Consider the following 19,585-nt stretch of genomic DNA (forward strand, 5'->3'; position numbering starts at 1 on the left):
GTAGAAACTGTTATACTTGAAGTAACACAGACTCAGAAAAACAAACGACGTATGTATCTCCCTCATATGTGGGTCCTAGCACCAAATCCTTTTAAATTCCAGGTCCTTTTAATAAGATGATACTATATAGCAGTCTCTTCTGCATGAAATAACTACCATCATGATGACTTCAGCTGAGCCTGATCGCTAAATGTCACAATTCGGCTTGTTGATGGTTGGGCTCATACGTTAAAGGAGGATCAAGCAGGGTTATTGGACCCTGACCAGATTAGCCTGCTACTCTTCCCAGCCAACTGTATGCAATTTGGCCTTAATCACACATGGCCTCCTGGATTTGGGGAGGGCTAAAGTATACAATCTGGGGAAGGCTAGGAAGAGAAGGCATGACCCATGCTGGGTAAAGGCTTTCCAGTGTGCATTCCCTCAGGTCATACATACACTTCAGCAATCCCTCAGCTATCTCAGCAAGTAAGCTCAATAAATTCATTGGTTCCCCAGTAAAACTTTAATCAAACATTGGCTTGACACTAGAACCCTGAAAGGGAATAAGCTGTCCTCCATAACTGAGTGACCATATGTGAGTAAGAAAATGAAGTACAACTTATGGTACTGATATTTATGTGTTTTTTTAAATGTTGGTAGTTTAGATAGAGCCAATGAAAAGCACTGGTCTTATGAGAACCTGCTTTACTGCTTTTGCAAGTTCAACTTCTTATTATGACAGATTGTTCAATGCTTAAGCGGATTCTGTGTGTTACAGTGGTTAACTCTGACCTGTCAGGGCCTCACTGTGCTTAATGGGCCTGATTGTATTAAATGTATATTAAACAACTTAGGGAGTGCAACTCAACAACTAAGGGGTTTGGAAGAATTTTATCTGTGAAACTTTAACATTTACTTAAAAGACAAGTTAAAAATACAGAAAAATGAATTTTTTTTATTTCTATACAAAATTATTATGTTTACAACTATAAGAAGACTAAAGGAAAATTGTTTTTTTATTGCCACTTTAATAAATTAAATGTTAATTTGGAAACCAACTAATTTTTAAAACTATTTTTATTTATTTTATTTTATTTTTTGGTCTTTTTGAGACAGGGCCTCCCTGTAGCCCCAGCTGTCCTGGAACTCACTATGTAGACCAGGCTGGCCTTGAACTCACAGAGATCCACCTGCCTCTGTCTCCCAGGTGCTGGGACTAAAGGTGTGCGCCACCACGCCCGGCTGTCAAACCACTTTTTTAAAAATGAAACAAAACAGAAACATACGGTCAATTTTCTGTACCACCAAAGTACATGGAAACTTATCTCCTAGAATCTGAATGACCTGTTCCAAAATGAAAGAACACTAGTCATATCATCTGCTAAACAATTCCTCATTATTGTACAAGCTGTCATCTACCTTTCTCATCAGGTAACTCTCCCACCAGTCCCCTAAAGCTTACCAAATTGGGACTATAAGCCTCGTTCCAACTTTAAGAGACTCACCACCTCAGCAAGTTAACATCCCATTTCCCTGCTCCTCCATCCCTTCCAGCTTCTGGTTTCTGTACCACCACCACCACCACCACCACCACCACCACCACCACCCCCTTTCATCTAGAACCTTCATTTTCTTTTCTTTTTTTTAGGGGGGGGCTCTTTTTAAGACAGGGCCTCCTTGTAGCCCCAGCTAGCCTGGAACTCACTATAAAGACCAGGATGGCCTCCAGCTCACAGAGATCCACCTGCCTCTGCCTCCTGAGTGCTGGGATTAAAGGTGTGCACCACCACGCCCAGCTATTTTTTTTTTATTTTTTTATTTTATGTGTATGAGTGTATTGCCTGCATGTAGGTAAATAAATGCACCTGTGTTGTACAATGCCCACAGAGGTAAGAAGAGGCTGTTGGATCCCCTGGGACTGGAGTTATGGACAGTTATTAGCTGCCATGTGGGTGCTGGGATTCGAACCTGGGTCTTCTGCAAGAACTCTTAACCACTGAGCCATCTCTCCAGCCCTATTATTTTTATTTTATGTGTATGTGTGTATTGTAGGTAAGTGCACCCATGTCGTGCAATGCCTGAGGAGGACAGAAGAGGCCACTGGATCCCCTGGAACTGGAGTTATGGGCAGTTGTTAGCTGCCATGTGGGTGCTGGGATTTGAACCCAGGTCTTCCTCAAGAACAGTCAGTGCTCTTAATTGCTGAGCCATCTCTCCAGCCCAGAAACCAACTAAATTTAAGAAGTCCTTTCTATACACAAAAACCCCTTCCAACATTTGTGCTTAGCACACACAAGGCTATAGGTTCAATCATCAGCATCAGAAAAAGAAATTCTTGATTTGTTGTTAACACATAACCCTTTTAATAAACATGAAACTCTCCTACAGTTCTTTACTGTTAACTGAAGTAACAAACTTAAGCAACATTTATATTGTGCAGGCATGTAGTTCTGGAAAGTTTCAGAAGTATTGTTCATTGTATCTATGGATGCTTATGTGTGTTGTGTTGGTGAGTATGCTTGGGGTACACAAGTGTGCACAGGTATGTGGACATGGGTCAACTTTGCGTGTTGTCTCTCAGGAGCCATCCACCTTATTTTCTGAGACAAGATTGTTGAATAACCTGAACTCAGGAAGTAGGTTAGGCAAGCAGGGATCTATCTACCTGTCACTGCCTCCCCAGCCCCAGGATTACAAGCATGTGCTACTGTGCCTGTTTTTTTTTTACATGGGTTCAGGGGAACTGAACTGAGGTCTGAACTTTACCAACTGAGCTTTGTCCCCAAATGCCTACATAGATGCTTTTGGAAAGAGGAAGTTGGGTGAGGGGGCTTGTTACCTTTTACTATACATTTTTAGTATTATCTATGAATTAGTTATTTTTCTGTTGCTGTGATAGAAATACCATGACCAACGACGAGTTTAAGCCAGGCATGATAGCACATGCCTTTAATCCCAGCACTTGGGAGGCAGAGACAGGCAGATCTCTGTGAACTCAAGGCCAGCCTGGTCTCCATAGCGAGTTCCAGACCAGCTGGAGCTACAAAGAGACCCAGTCTCAAAAAGGCGAAAAGAAAAAAAAAAAGCGAAGAGTTTATTTAGCTTACGGTTCCAAAGGGGCAAGAGTCCACCATGGCAGGGAGGCATGGTGGCAGAGGAGGCTGGAGTAGAAGCAGAAGCTAAGCTCTCACATCTTCAAGCAGGCACAGGAAACAGAGAGCTACTGGAGACTCCATAAGGCTTAAGAGCTCTCTAAGCCCGCCCACAGTGATGTGCTTCCTCCAGCATGGCCACACGTTCTAAGACCTCCCAAAACAGTGCCACCAATTGGGGACAAAACACTCAAATACTTGGAGCCTATAGGGGACATTCTCATTCAAACTGCCACAATCTATATATTTTAACATGTTCAAGTACTAATTACTCAAACACATAATCTAAAAATGCAAACAATAAAACAACCAAAACCACATTATTTTTGTCTTCTTTGGAATGTTCATACTCATTCTAGTCACTCACTAAGTGACAACTGCTGCCTCAGAGATTCAGAACTCTTTGCTGGCAGGAACAAAAAGGACCTTCTATGACCCCCACAAACTAGAAGCAAGTTCACACACTACGTGAAATCTCCTTGGGCTGCTGCTGCTTCTCATCTGTGAGGGTTTGGGAGTTGAGGACTTTCGAGGCCCATTCTAGCCACCACTCACACAGGAGGGAACCCCCCACCCCCACCCCAGAAGCACAGCTGGAAGTCACTGTGAATTCAGGCACTACTGACAAAATGCACAGGCCCAGGCAGGAGGAGGAGGGACATGGTGGGGTGGGGGGGCAGCAATCTAACAGGCACGGACAAAAACACTAAATTTGGGACAGGCCTCACTCGATGCAAGGTGGGAAAAACATTCTTATCACTGGAGACACAAAAATAACCAACAGAGTAGAAGCATCCAGGTCCCTCAGTTCCTTTTCCTTTTAAAAGAACATCGTAAGTTCTGGAACTATTCCAATACCACTCTAATGGTAGTGCATGGCACAATCGGTGAAAGGCACTCTCTTCATTGACAGGTGGTAATGATCCTTTTACAATATTGTTTTAAGCTGTCAATGTTTGAAAACTACATGCACAATTCACAACAGCTGGACTTCAACTTCTTACACACACAAGCTCCATTCACCACTCACCAATAATCCTCTTTTCCAAAAGTCGAAAATTTGGAACTCTAATATTTCTACTGCCAACACTACAGAGACTGTCTCAGAAAAAAAAGAAAGAAATGTTGGGCATGGTGGCACATGCTTTTAATCTCAGCACTTGGGAGGCAGAAGCAGGTGGATCTATGAGAAAATGAGGCCAGCCTGGTCTACTTGGCCAGTTCCTGGCTCACAACTGCCTGTAATTCCAGTTCCAGGCGATCTAACACCTTCTTTTGGTCTCCATGGGCACCAGAACACATACACATATGCAGACACACACACACATGAAATAAAAATAACTCTTAAAACTGTATTTTTGATGTGGGTTGGTGAGATGGCTCAGCAGAGAAAGTGTGTACTGTGCAAGCTTGATGATCTGAGTTTGATACTGAACCTATGTAAAGCTGGAAGAGAGTTTACTCCACAAAGTTGTCTTGTGACTTCCACATGCATGCTGTGATATATGTACCACCCATCTCCAATCAGATACACACACAATAACAAAGTTTTAAAAATATTTTATGTGATTCACAAAATGAAATATTTTCATTATGATTGAAAAACTTATCTTCCTATCTGCTAAAGTTGAACCCAGGATTTTGTGCATGTAAGACAAGCACTGAGCTACATAGTTCCATCACCTTAAAACTCTCATTCTAATAATTTTTAATAGAGTACTGTGAAAGCCTGATTACAAGTCGATATTTGGTTTCAATAGATAACAATAAACATGGGTCCACAAGAAAGGAGCTCTATGCCTGCACTTACTGTGATATTTTCCCACCATTCAGTAATAGATATTCTGCTTTAAATTTGGCTAGAATTTTTTTTTTTTTTAAATAAAAAGCTTGGGGCAAGAACAGAGGCTGGAGCTCAGTGTTTAAGAGTAGGTACTGCTTTCATGCAGAAAACAGGTGTTTGGCTCCTAGCATCCACATCGGGCAGCTCACAACTGTTAACGCCAACTCCAGGGGATCTGATACTATCTTCTGCACTCTCCAGGCACCTGTACTCACGTGCACATACCCACAAACACACAATTAAAAACAAAAAACTGAGCATAAGGCTAAGGAAATGGCTCAGTTGGTAAAGCACTTGCCACACAAGCATGAGGACCTGTTCAGAGCCTCAGCACCTACTTAAAAAGCTGGATGCAGTAAGGGCATGACAGTAATTCTAGCACTGGGGAGTGCAGCCCGGACTTCACTCATTCCTCTGAAAAGAGTAAGCCAGCCAGGGGCAAGACAAGGAGCACCCTTGGAAGAGGGGTGGAGCTGGCTGCCAGGGAGATGGAGAGTTGGCACAGCCAGAGAGACTAGAATGGAGAAAGCGTGCCCACAGGGGCCAACTGCAGTGTCCTGCAGCATCGGCGTCCTCCTGCAGCATGCTGGAGGTGATGGGACACTTAAGACCTACTGCCCTACTGTGGGCAGAACTTGAATGATGTGGGGGTCCTGAGAGGCCATTTCTTTGTAAGTCACTCCCTCCCGAATGTCATAAAACAGTACAAACCCAAACCAAACTAAAAATGTCTTATGTTAGTCTGTGAGCCCTGGGGCCTCCTAGCACACCCTCTCCTGCAGCCTCCTGAGAAGGGAAAAGGGCCAAAAACATTCAGTGCAACAGGGAAGCAGAGACAGATGGATCCTTGTGGCTGACCAGCCAGCCAGCCTCACTCAATCGTGAGCTCCAGGTTCAGTGAGAGGTCCTGTCAAAGAGTAAGGTGCAGAGTGACTAAGGAAGATACCGAAACTGACCTCTGGCCCTTCATACACAATTATGCACATGTACATGTGCACCTGCATGCACACATGCACATAAGAACACACGGATTCTGTGTACAATAGCCTTTGCAGGAACGTTGCTTCAGAATTTGGCACCAACCACATCACTGTCTTCTTGAGCAGAGCTACCTTTCCCCAGATAACTGTGGTTTGGTTCAGTTTGCCACAGGAGTCACTATGCCTAAGGTGCCTAAGAACTCAGTTTCATCTCAGGCATAAACATTTTCAATCTTAAGAGTCAGGTGCTCTCTTAGGTTCTAGAGACCTTGTGGTCTCTAGACCACAGCGAAGGTGGCCTTGCACCACAATGACATATTTGCCTTTTGAAGTCCTGTTCCCCGCAGGCTTCCACAGATGCCAAGATGGCAGAAAGAATGTTTGCAAGTTCTTTTAGTCATTCAGTTTAGCAATTCTGCTAGATACCATTAAGGGAGTATGTTTACAAAAAAACCTAAACACACAAATCACAAATGGGAAAAGGTATTACAAATCAGGTACCTAGTAAGGAAACTTCTATCTAGAATTCATGAAGAACTTAGTAATAAAAGAGAACCAAATTTTAAAAAAATAAACAAAGAATATGGATATTTCTCCAAGTAACATATACAAATGGCCAATTAACACATGAAAAGGCACTCAAACATTATTAATCATCAAAGAAAGACAAAAACAATGAGCTATGACTTTATACCCACTAAGATGGCTATAATAAAGAAAACAAGAAGTGTAGGCAGATGTACAGAAACTAGCACCCTTGTACACTGCTGCTGGGTATGGGTATGTAAAATGGTGTAGTCTATTTAGAACAGAATTTGGCAGCTCCTCAAAAAGTGAAATAGGAATCTGGAGAGATGGCTCAGCGGTTAAGAGTACTGGCTGCTCTTGCAGAGGACCTTGGTTCAGTTACCAGTACCCACAAGGTGGCTATCATCCTTAACTCTAGGTCCAGAAGATTTGACGCCCTCTTCTGGCCTCCATGAGCACTGCATGTGTGAGTGTGCTTACATACAAGCAGGAAAAACACTCATACATAAAAAATAAATTGTAAGTGAAATAGAGTCATTACTTAATCTATCAACTCCCCTCCTAAATATACATCCAGAAGAAACAAAAACATGCCCACAAGGAAATTTCTATATGATGTTCATAGCATTATTGAGAGAGCCAAAAAGGTAAAAGCAGCCTGAATGCTTATCAACATCCATTTTAAAACTGTGGTATATTATCTATATAACAAATTATAATTTGGGGTCATAAAAAGAAATGAGAGCTGGAAAGGTGATTCAGGGAGTAAAGTGCTTAGCATGAAGCATTTAGTTCATATCCCTAGCACCCATGTAAAAAACTGGACATGGCAGTGTGGGCCTGTAATCCCCATGCTGAGGAGGCAGACAGGTGGATAGGATACAACCCTGGTGAGCCAGGCTAACCAATCAGTGAGTTCTAGGTTCAGTGAGAGACTGTTTCAAAAAATGTTAGGAGCCAGGTGTGGTGGCACATGCCTTTAATCCCAGCACTGAGGAGGCAGAAGCACTAGGATCTCCGAGATTAAGGACAGCCTGGTCTACTTAACAAGTTCCAGGCCACCTGGGTTTCAGGGGGACCCTGTCTCAAAAAGGGGGGGAGGGACACAGGAATTAGAGAGATGGCCCAGTGATTAAGAGCATCTGTTAGCCTATCATTGAGGATGGGATTTAGAACCCAAGTTGAACCTGCAAACACCTGTTAACTTCAGCTTCAAGGGATACCCTCTTCTGGTCAGTGTATGCACACAGACATGTGCACTAGCATATTCACACACATGCAGACCCCCATACATACATACACACACAGATATACACACAAATAAATGAATAAATAAACAAACAAACAGATGAGGACTGAAGTTTGGATTCCCTGAAACCCACACAAAGGCTGGGTGAACATTGCAGCCCCTGTAATTCCAGCCTCAAACTAGCCACATCAGCAAGCTCTGGGCTTGAATGAGAGAACCTAAATCAATAAATAAGGTGGAGGAACAATGAAGTATTATTCTTAACATCAACCTTGGACCTTGACATGTGTACCCACACACATGCAGAAATATGCATACACACATGTACACCCCCTCACACACTGGAAAAAATTAAAGAAAAACAAGGAATGAAGTGCACAAAACATGGATGAATCTCAAAGACTTTATGCTAACTAAAGGAAGCCAGTTATTTAAAAAACATTTTATTATTCCATTGATAAGAAACAGACAAATCCGTAGGGACAAAACATTAGCAGTTGCCTGTAGTTGGAGGGAAGGAAGAATGGTGAATGAAGCTAACAGGTCACCCCAAGAAGAAACTTGGGGTGATAAAAATACTTTTAAAGTAGATGATGGTGATGGCTACCCAACTCTAGCAATGTACTATAGTAATGTACTAAATCATTGTATTGTACATTTAAAAAGGAGAATTTGGGGCTGAGGATGTAGCTTAGTGGGTAGAATACTTGCTTAGCATGCATGAGGACCAGGGTTCAGTCTCTACCATTGATCCAGCACTGCATAAACCAGGTATGGTGGTTCATGCCTGTTAATTCCAACATTAAGGAGGAAAGTCACCCTTGGGCTACACAGTCAATTCAAGGCCAGCATGGTCTTATAACATATTTCCTTTTTTTTAATTAAAATAAGCCAGGCATGGTGGTTCATGCCCTTAATCCCAGCACTCAGAAGGCAGAAGCAGGAGAATTTCTATGAGTTCCAGGCCAGCCAGGGCTACACAGTGAGACCCTATCTCCAAATAAATAAATAAACAAATAAAAAATAAAACATTTTAAAAGCAGTCACTTTATCATTCATTGGCAAAATAATATCCTTACTTGAAGGGACAGATTACAGACATTGTTTTTTCTTATTTGTTAGGCAGCTATACTTAATACAAACAGTTGGCTTTTTGTTTTGAGATAGGGTGTCATTGTATAGCCCAGGCTGGCCTTGAACTTGCAATTCTCTTTCCTCAACCTCTGTGGTGCTGGGATTACAGGTATATACTATCATGACTGCCAAAAACTTACATTTTTTAAAAAAGAAAAATACCGCCGGGCGTGGTGGTGCACACCTTTAATCCCAGCACTCAGGAGGCAGAGGCAGGGGATCTCTGTGAGATCGAGGCCAGCCTGGCCTCCATAGTGAATCCAGGACAGCTGGGGCTACAGGGAGATGCTGTTTCGAAATGACCAAAAGAAAAAAAGAAAAAGAAAAAGAAAAATACCAAATCATTAACAACTCTACAAGATAATCAGTGAATGGTAACCTGACTCAGCATTTTTCCCATATAGAGGGCAAGGAATGGATTCATTCTATTCTGTGTGTTACACATGTGTTTATACATGTATGTGCAAGAGAGCAGAGCTGCACACATGGAGTATACAGGTTAGACAACAACCTTAAGTATCAGTGTCACTTCTCAGGTGCCATCAAAGGCCTGGAGCTCAGTAGGCCAGGATGGCTTGACCACGGAGCCCTAGAGATCTGCCTGTCTCCAGCTTCCCAGTATGTACCATATTCTTGAGAATTTAGGGCTGGAGAGATGGCTCAGTAGTTAAAAGTACATACTACTTTTGGAAAGGACTTGAGTTCAGTTCCTAGCATCCACATGGCAGATCACAACTACCTATCACACCAGCTCCAGGGGATCAGACACCCTCTTCTGGCCTCTGTAAGTACCCATACATGCACTCACATACACACACATACATGAACATATAAAAATAAATAAAAGAGACTCTAACTAGCCAAAGTGAGACATATCTATAATTCCAGTACTTAGGAGGTTAAGGCAAGAAAAATTAAGACGGTAGCCTGTAATCCCAGCACTTGTGAGGGTGAGGCTGAATGATTGCTGAGAGTCTGAGGGGCTAAATAACAAGATCCTGGTCACCACCTCATCCCCACCTGTGCCAAAAAGTATGCGGTGGACCTGGGCTCCACAGTAAGATCTTGTCTGCAGAAAAATAGAGAGGAGGGAGGATGAGCCTAGTAATATGTGATAGGATAGAAGCTCCTGTATTGTTTGCTTGTTTGTTTGGTATTTTGGCAGAGCTGGTGATTAAACTAAGGCTTCATGCATGTTAGACAAGCACTCTAATACCAAGCTAAGCCCACAGCTCTGGCTAGTTATAAAACTTCCCCCATGGCAATATTTTTTATTATTTGTTTGTTTATTAATTTGATACGTTTCCCAGGTTGGTTTAGAATTAGGGTTTAGGCCTCCAGAGTATCTGTAGTCACAAACACATACTTACATGCAAGCTTTGTTCTAATGTATTTATTTACAAATTCAGCAATGTTTTATATGTAGTTTGCAACAATATTTGATGACAAAGGACTATATTTTGGTTTCTTTACATATTATCTTTTATGTATTCTATCAGTCTTTTTGTTTATGTCAGCAGACCTTAATAGGAAGAACCTGCCAATGGTATTTGCCTTTTATAAGAACCAGAAACCTCAACATACAAATTTTAATCATTAACACAAATAAAACTGTGTAATTAATTGGACAGTACGTAACTTTAAACATCCTTGGGGGAAAGAAGGAGTGGTCAGGGTGTGGTTCAGTGATAGAGTGCCTGCAACAGTGAGGAACAAAGGTAATGCTAGACGTTCTCATTCTATTCCAGATGCTTAGTTTTTGCATTTCTTGGTATTAATGATAGTATTTGAATATCAATAAAAAGGTTAAAAGAAATACTAATAAGGGACAGAGTGAGTGAAGTCCCCCATTTCTGCAGTTGAGTTTCCCACATTTGCAGAAACCACAGAATGCAATGGATGAGCCTTGCTCTGAGAAAAGTCACCTTCTTGTTCATGATCTCTCCTTTGCCAGGTAAGTATGATATTTTCTATTTTAAGAAGAACTGGTTTATTTAATATGATTTAACAGCTTATCAAGAGTTCTTAGGGTCTGGGCATGGTGGCACATGCCTTTGATCCTAGCACTTGGGAGGCAGAGGTAGGTAGATCTCTGTGAGATCAAGGCCAGCCCAGTCTACATAGTGGGGGTTGGAGGAGGTAGGGATGGGGGTGGGGGAGTTCTTAGGCACAGTGTCAGTTCTATCATCTTGTTTACCTGTACCTGTACTATCAGTATTTTCTACAATCACTGGTTTCCCTGTATGTCCATCTTGTAAAGGTTTAATGAAACTAATACTATAAACTGGTTAACAATATGGTATCATTGGGAAAGATGGTTCAATTGTTAAGAGCTGGTACTGTTCTTGTAGAAGACCAGAGATTGGTTCCCAGCACCCACACAGCAGTTCCCAACCTTTGTAAGTCCAGCTCCAGGGATCTGATGCCCTCTCCTGGCCTCTACAGGCACCTACACTAACATGTACATATCCACACACACACACATAATTTCAAAAATAATGAAATAAATCTTTAAACATGCTGTAATCCAAGTCAGGCTTGTTGGCATACACCTTTAATCCCAGTACTCAGGAGGCAAAGGCAAGCAGATCTCTGTGAGATCAAACTGAATAACAGTTTGAGGTCAAATGGGGGTACAGGAAGATCTTGTCTCAAAACAACCAAAAAAGGAAGAAAAAAAAAAAAAAAGAGCTGTAATCCATTGAACATCTTCTGTTCACTGCAGAATTCTGTTCCTGAAGGATATCCAAAGCTCTGTTTTTAACACTATATACACAGGATCATTTATAAGATGAAAAGTTCTAAAACTTTTCAAACATTCCACTGAACTATCTTATCTATCTTACCATTAAAAACTACTACTTTAGATTGCAGCCATAGCGAACTTTTATAATTGGAAGTTGAAGCAGTTCATTCTCCTGCTTAAAATCTTTCAACAGCTTAGCTCTGCCATCAAGGTAAAACCCAAAATCTATGTGTACATATTGGGCCCTCAATTCTGGCCTCTTTCCAATGGTAGCTCTCAGCACTGACCTCAGATCAGAATCACCTGGGAAATTAAAGTATACATTTTCAATTTCTACCCCAAAATCAAGTGCTTACCAAGCTCTCAGTTAGGGCTTGTTGCATCAAGTATGACCTATCAGTAAGCAGTACCTGCTTCACTACAAGGTAGTAAGCAATGGAAAATCTGAAGTTCCACCCCAGACCTGCTGAATCAGAACCTGGAATTTTTTTTAAATGTTTTCTTTATTATTTTTATTTTATGTATAGGAGTGTATTGCCTGCATGTATGTAGGTGCACCATGTTGTACAATGCCCACAGAGGTCAGAAGAGTGAGTCAGATCCCCTGGAACTGGAATTACGGGTGTTTGTTAGTCACCATGTAGATGCTGGGAACCAAACTCAGGTCCTTTGCAAGAGCACCCAGTGCTTTTAACCACTGAGCCATTCTCCAGTCTAGAACTTGGCATTTTAAATAGAATTTCCAGATGGTTCATGTGAACATTCAAGTTACAGAGATGCTGTCCTGAGCTACCAAATCCTGTCCCAGCTAAGAGCCTTTACTAATTCTGTTTAACCACCGGACTTCTTTGGCACTCTCCGACACTCAATTCTTCACTCACATCTACAATCACCATGAGGTAATTAATGTCTGTCTACTACCCCACAAGTGACAGGAAGACAGACATCGTTTCCATGTTACTCTGGAGTATCCCTGCTCCTGGCACAATGTCTGTTACATTCAATAGAACAGCATCTAGTCACAGATTTCACATCAATACGATTCCATTCCAAATTTGTACAATATGCATCTCATTAAAGAAATTGGGCCATTGGTACCTTAAACCTAACTCAATATATGCCTCATTGTAAGTTAAATAAATCTAACACAGGGTACCATTATATTTCTTTTTTTTTTTTTTTTTTTTTTTTTTTTTCTTTTTGAGACAGGGTCTCCTTGTAGGCCCAGCTGTCCTGGAACTCACTATGTGGACCAGGCTGGCCTTGAACTCACAAAGATCTCCCTCCCAAGTGCTGGGAGAGTGTGACACCATGCTCGGCTCATTATATTTCTTTTTAAAAATTTATTTATTTATTTGTGGTTTTTGAGACAGGGCTTCACTACGTAGCCCTAGCAGGGCTGGAACTTGCTATGCAGACCAGGCTGGTCTCAAGCTCACAGAGATCCGCCTGCCTCTGCCTCCCGAGTGCTGGGATTAAAGATGTGTGCCACCATGCCCGGCTATTTTCATTATATGTGTGTCTGTCTGTGGGTATGCACATGTGAGTGCAGGTGCCTCAGAGACCAGAGGCATCCCCTAGAGTTGGAGTTACAGGTGGTTAAGTAGTCTGAAGTTGGTGCCAGGAACCAAACTCAGATCCTCTGCAAGAGCAGTACACACTTAACCACTGAACCATTTCTCCATCCCCTGTATTTCTTTTAAATTAATAAAGATTAGGGTTTGCTGGTGATAGCACTGCTAGAATGCCAAGAAATAGCACTACACACACTGCCTATGGTATTGTAAATAGTGCAACTTTTACAGGTAGCAACTCAGCAATAAATCAATCTTTTGACTCCACAAGCCCACTTGAAGACTAAGAGTCCAATAAAATCATCTAAGAGTAAAACTGTATAATGGGGAAAAAAGGAAAGAATAAAACAGAATGCACAAACGGGTGTGGTGGCGCATGCTTTTAATCCCAGTGGATCTCTGTGAGTTCGAGGCAAGCCTAGGCTACACAGCAAGTTCCAGGCCAACTGGGGCTACAGGGAGACCTTGTCTCAAAAAGACAAAATTTTAAAAAAACCCACAAAAAACAGACTGCACAACGTACTGCTGTTTATACATGGGATATTATACTGTCATCTTAACAAAGATAAAGAAATGAGTAAATATAAAGTATTTCGTAATATTAAAATCTCAAAATCATATCTGGTATTACTTGACTGCAAACTTGAAAATCTGTGTCAGTACACTAACACAATGGATGTGAAATTGAGTAAGTAATAGCTTTACGTTTCGTATATTCTCTTTTCAGTAGAGAACAGAGTAAAATAAACTGCTGCTCAGCTTCATTAAGTCTATGTTATACTACTGCTATATATATTTTTTGGGGGGTCTTTTTGAGACAGGGTCTCCCTGTAGCCCCAGCTGTCCTGGAATTCACTATGTAGACTCAAAAAGATCTGCCTGCCTCTGCCTCCTGAGGGCTGGGATTAAAGGCGTGCGCCACCATGCCCCACACTATTGCTATTTTTGTTGTACCCAGAACCAAAAAATAATATTTTTTTCTACAGCTTTGGAATTTAGAACACTTATTAGTTCCTGCACTGAAAGTAAAAAGACAAGATTCTATATTTGGTCAGCTTCCTGTTTAAAACTCAAGCCTACATGTTATTTTTCTACATGAAGCTGGGAAAAAATAATGCAACAATGCTTACAAATGAATGAGGAGGGCCTGCATGAAAGGCACTTGGCAAATACAAGTGTCAGAGCTGCAAAAAATAAACCACCACCATTCAATACTGATTTTCTGGCATAAGTCACTTGAGTCCTTCTGAAATTCAATGTATTCCTTTCTAAATTAAGACGGGGTGAGGAGGAAGAAAAGGCATGCACATGACAGTTAAAAAGCAACTCAGGTGATTCAGCTGTATATTCTGATTTACATTTATTGAGTCACTCTTAGCTTTGGGGAAGAGAATAAATTGGTACAACTACTTCAAAGCGGTACCAATTGGGCAGTAAAATACATATGGGGGGGGCTGGAGAGATGGCTCAGCAGTTAAGAACATTGGTTCTTCTTGTAGAAGACCCGGGTTCCAATCCCAGCACCCACATGGCAGCTAACAACTGTCCGTAACTCCAGTTCCAGGGGATCCAACAGCCTCCTCTGACCTCTGAAGGGCATTGCATGACACGAGTGCACTTATCTACATGCAGGCAATACACACATACCCGTAAAATTTTTAAAAAGCCGGGTGTGGTGGCACATGCCTTTAATCCCCAGCACTCGGGAGGCTGAGGCAGGTGGATCTCTGTAAGTTCGAGGCCAGCCTGGTCTACATAGTGAGTTCCAGGCCAGCTGGAGTTACAGGGAGACCCTGTCTCAAAAAAGGCCAAAAAAAAAAAAAAAAACCCAAAATAAAACCAGGTCTTTTGATCCAGCAGTTCCATTCCTTAAAATACACTGTTTAGATGATTGAACACATAAACATTCAGCAAAGTATGTAGATGGATATTCATTGTATTCCTGTAAAAGAAAAACCTTGAAACAAATGTTTAGCATAAAAACTAGTTATGAATACATATGGCAGTCCTATTCACAGATAAAACAACTTATTTCATTTTACAGCCTTACAATGAAATAAGAAAAGTACAAATAAATACAAAGAGAAAACAACACTTTGGACTAACACTGGAATGATTTTCTAAGCACCTGCTAATTTAGAAAGAGTAAGGAAGTGCCATGGTGGAGTAGTAGACATAGGCAGATGCAAGTTCCTAAGGGAATAGTGTCTACGGAAGGCCATAGACGCTGAAAACTTCAGCAGGCATCTTTGGAAAGGCAGTTAAGAGAGAGAAGATTTGAGAACAGGAAGATTTATTTTCTCTGCATATCCTTTTGTACTGCTAGAATTTTCCTTTCAAACGCTTTAATTATTGTTTCCCCAAACAGGGTAAGAATCTCTCTAAAAAAGGAATAATCTTCCTTTGGGTCTAAAAGGATGTGATTCTATTTCTGTGGGTCAGTGTCACTGCCTCCTAAAACTGCACAAGTATCAATCAGTACATGGTCCTATAAGACACCAGATGACCTTTCCAAGTCCCTGATTCCTTCCACGCCTCTACAGGCTCAAAACCCTAACTGAGTAATATAATCCTTCATGCTGACCCTAATCTTATCTCATCTCCTACCCTTCTTCAGACTACCCAATCCAGCTTCTTAATTGCTCTTCCTAGTTCCCCAAGACAGAGGATCTTTCTTTCTCCAAGATTGCTTGTGTTCTTCTCTGTCCTGTATGTGCAGTCCACCGTACACAAATGTCAATGCTCCCACTCAGGATCTGCAGAGAGCCCTCTCAGGAAAGCTTTCCCAAATCACCCAGGCAGAGACTCTGGAAATAAAAGACTGTCAGGATTCAAATTCTGACTATTTGCTCATCTGGCCACTCAGCTTCAATTTCTAGCCCTGCAGAGGAGGAATAAGCCCTTATGTGACGGTAGAAAAGATTAACAAATAATGCATGTAAAGCATTTCAACAATTGTAAAAGGGCTTATTTTTCCTCTCATCCTGTCACAGGCAAATAGAAAACAGCAATTATTACTACTCTAATAGCATCTACAGTGTAAGTGTTTATATCTACTTGTCTTGCATTGGTCTGTGAGCTTCTCAAAGGTAAGGATGTGACTTTCTCACTTTCATTATGTATCCCAGAGACTTTACAGGGCAAATAGATGAATGCACTAAAACAAAAGTGTTTGCTTTTCTGGTTCTTTACTCACATGCTAAATCAGTGGCTAATTGGTACCCAGTGAATAACCTCCTGGATCACACCACGCCTTACAGTGAACATGGGTCAAGCCACTTGGTACAAAGGTAAAAAGTAACAGAGAGGCTTTTGGTCTTTTAAGAACAGTCAAGCAGACTAGAACCCAGTGGATATGAAACCTACTAGTTTCTGCCTGTTGACTACTTATGGGAGCTAAGTGTGACAGATGTGGAGAGAGAGAATCAGAGTACTACGGTCCTAGCATGCACCAGGAACACTGGCGAAAATTTCTCCTGGGAAGTGGATAAAAAACCTACAAGACAAGTTGGAAGAATTCTCTAACAGGGAAAAGTTAAACAGGACAGTTCCTAGACTCAAGAATCTTTCTCAAATGAAAAGCACTTCAAAGGAAACCTTGGGGATTGGAATTTTAAAGGTGGGAGGACACTGGACACACAGAAAGCAAAAACTGCCCAAGGGGGTTTTTGATGAAGGGGCAGTCAAGCAGCTAAACATGGGACTGAAGGGATTCTCCATAAAAATATCAGGCTAGGGGCTGGAGAGATGGCTCAGCAGTTAAGAGACTGACTACTCTTGCAGAGGACCCAGGTTCGATTTCCAGCACCCACATGGTGGCTACAAAGCTTCCTTAACTCCAGTTCCACCTGAATCCGAAGCCCTCTTCTGACCTCCATGGAGTTTCACAACACAGGTGCATGTAGGCAATACACTCATACACATAAATTACGTGGTGGTGAACGCCTGTAGTCCCAGCACTTGGGAGGCAGAGGCAGGTGGACCTCTGTGAGTTCAAGGCCAGCCTGGTCTACATAGTGAGTTCCAGGACAGCTGGGGCTACAGAGAGACCCTGTCTCAAAAACACCAAAAAAATAAACAATAATAAAACATTTTTTAAAAAATCAGGCTATCCATAAAAGAGTAAATTTAGGCTAGACTATCAACAGTCTTGAGTGATTTTGAGGCTTCATTCATCTCATAGGAAGACCAAGTGAGCAAGTCAGTTTTTAAGTGAACAAGTGACAGCATCAGGTCTGTTTTTGAAAGGAGTGTCCAGGCAGAAAGATGTGCATCCTTTTCCAGTCAATCCTCCACCCACCATCTTTTGGTTCTCCAGCTGCCACAATAGTTAGCAGGGAGCAAGTAATGCCATCTCCAGGGAGATGGGACTGGTTTTCAGCAGGGATCCCCATCTTGGTCAAAAGCTTCTGCCAGCATTTCCCGGCATAAGTTGGTTTGAAACATTTCTTGTTTTCCTGTCTTACAAATAGCATCACTGGCAACAACAAAAACTTCCAACATATTAGGTTCAGGTCTGCCATTGACTTGTATTTAGGAAATACAGTTACGAATTAATTTTTCAAAAAAGTAACTATTTTAAAATTGTACTTGCCGAAAGTAAAGAGATGTGCAACCCCAAGTGACTAGTTCTGAATTCTGGGCAGCTCTGATCCCCTATTTTCCGTTAAGTATCCTCAACAGTTGGGAGTGGGCTGCAAAAACGAGAGGGGGGGCCCGCTGGGAATAAGGCCAAGAGAGGATTTAAGGGGGAAAAATGTTCACTGCAAGAGTCAATTTCCTCCTGCCAGAAGTTTTATTCTTTCCTCCCACTAAACGGACCTGTGCAAATGCCGTTCTCACTGTTCCAAGTTTCATCTTTCAGAATGAACTACGGCAGCACCCTGGCCTGGGCCTCAGGAGGACGTCCGCAAAGTCCCAGCATGTCCCCGGTCCCTCACGTTTCCGGGACTCCCTCCCCCGTCCACCGAGCCAGGATGCGCAAGCCCGAGGAACTCCTCGGGGAAAGATGGATGCGAGGACCTCCCATCCGCGGCCCGGGCAGCACCCTCTTCCGGAACCCACGCGGGCGGCGGCAGCGAACACTCACCGAGGCCGGCGCTGGGCGGGACCGCTGGGGACGCGGACTGCTGCTCCGCCTCACTACCTCGGCGGCTTCTCGGCCCGCCGCTCGCCCTCAGGGCCGTCGCCCAGTACGAGGCTCGGAGCCCCGCGGCGGCGGCGGCAACCTCGCCGCCATGGCGAGGGGAAGCGGCAGAGACGACCGGGCGGGCGGCGGCGATGGAGGCGTGGGCCAGGGGTCTGAGCTGGATCGCCGCGCGAGTCCCTGTCAGTGCCTCGCTCGCCGCAGCCTCGCTCTCGGCCCGGCCTTGGCTGTAAGGCGCTTCGTCATTGGCCGTTCAGAGACAGGCGCTGGTTCGCTGACGACGAACGGGCGTCTCCAGAGCCGCGGGCCCCGCCCCTGAGCCCCGGCGCAGGCCGACTGACGCGAAGTTGGGGCTCCAGGTTACTGCGAGAGACTCTTCCTGTCCTTCGGGAAGCCGCTCCGCAGCACCGGCGGCCCGGCACCAACGTCTTCCGCCTCTAAGTCCCAGCCCCCTGGACATAGGGTTTTCTTCCCAGTTGACAGATGAGGAAACCAAGACCAGGCACACCACTATCTGCTGACGGGGGAGGTCTGAAACTCGAAAGCCATCTTGCCATTCCTCTCGAAATGTGATACATTCGGCCTCTGCTGCCCTCGGCCCCCTCCCCCAACTGTTGTAAGGTATTTAAAGACGAAGGATGTCATTGCGGGGAGAGGAACTTGCCGAATCCCTAGAACGAGTCTGGCTCTGTGGGTGCCATCTTAAATAAACCTACCCCACCCGAGCCCCAGGGAAATCTCTGATGCTCATACTGGGTCTGATTCTCCAGAGCTGGGTGGACGCATGGCACGTGACGCTTTGCTATACGCCTGGTGCTGGAGGAGAGAATGAAAGTGTACGTGGGTGGGGTGGGTGGGGTGGGGGTGGGGGCGGCGTGCTCGATTCCGCATGACTGGGCACCAGTCCATCACTTAGCGCCTATAAGTCATTTGTTCGTCTGAGGTCGGCAGCACAGGATGCTGCCAAGACCTAGAGAGCCAAATTAGAACTCTGCATGTATACACCCTTCCCGTATTGGGACAGTTAAGTGCATGCTGACCAGAGCCACAGCCTGGGAATGTGGGTTGCAGTACGCCTTCAAAGATTTGTGACTCTTGATCTCCCTCAATAGGGCCACCCCAGAGGTGGTATCAGTGAGAAAGCCAGCCAAAGACTTCTCTATCCATTGTCCTAAATGTCAGACTTCAGCCAATGGGGACTGGTCCTCCAATATGCCGGTTTCCTGGCAAGTACAAAGTCTATTCAGGGTG

At 43.3% G+C, this 19,585-nt stretch overlaps 1 protein-coding gene and 1 pseudogene across 3 annotated transcripts in view; both read right to left on the reverse strand.

The window, feature by feature from the left end:
* Positions 1-18,552, reverse strand: part of Ptpra (protein tyrosine phosphatase receptor type A) — a 163,351-nt gene extending 144,799 nt beyond the window's left edge. For 2 of the 3 annotated variants that reach the window (XM_008854484.2, XM_008854482.3), the window contains exon 1: positions 18,278-18,552. The gene's annotated coding sequence lies outside the window, so the exon portion shown is untranslated. The remainder of the gene's footprint in view (positions 1-18,277) is intronic. The other variant, XM_008854481.3, reaches the window with a different exon arrangement.
* On the reverse strand, positions 10,691-10,830 carry LOC115067841 (annotated as a pseudogene).
* Positions 18,553-19,585: the final 1,033 nt, after the last annotated feature.

Source organism: Nannospalax galili, unplaced genomic scaffold, assembly GCF_000622305.1.
Source record: "Nannospalax galili isolate Female #2095 unplaced genomic scaffold, S.galili_v1.0 scaffold707, whole genome shotgun sequence".
Lineage (NCBI taxonomy): Eukaryota > Metazoa > Chordata > Mammalia > Rodentia > Spalacidae > Nannospalax > Nannospalax galili.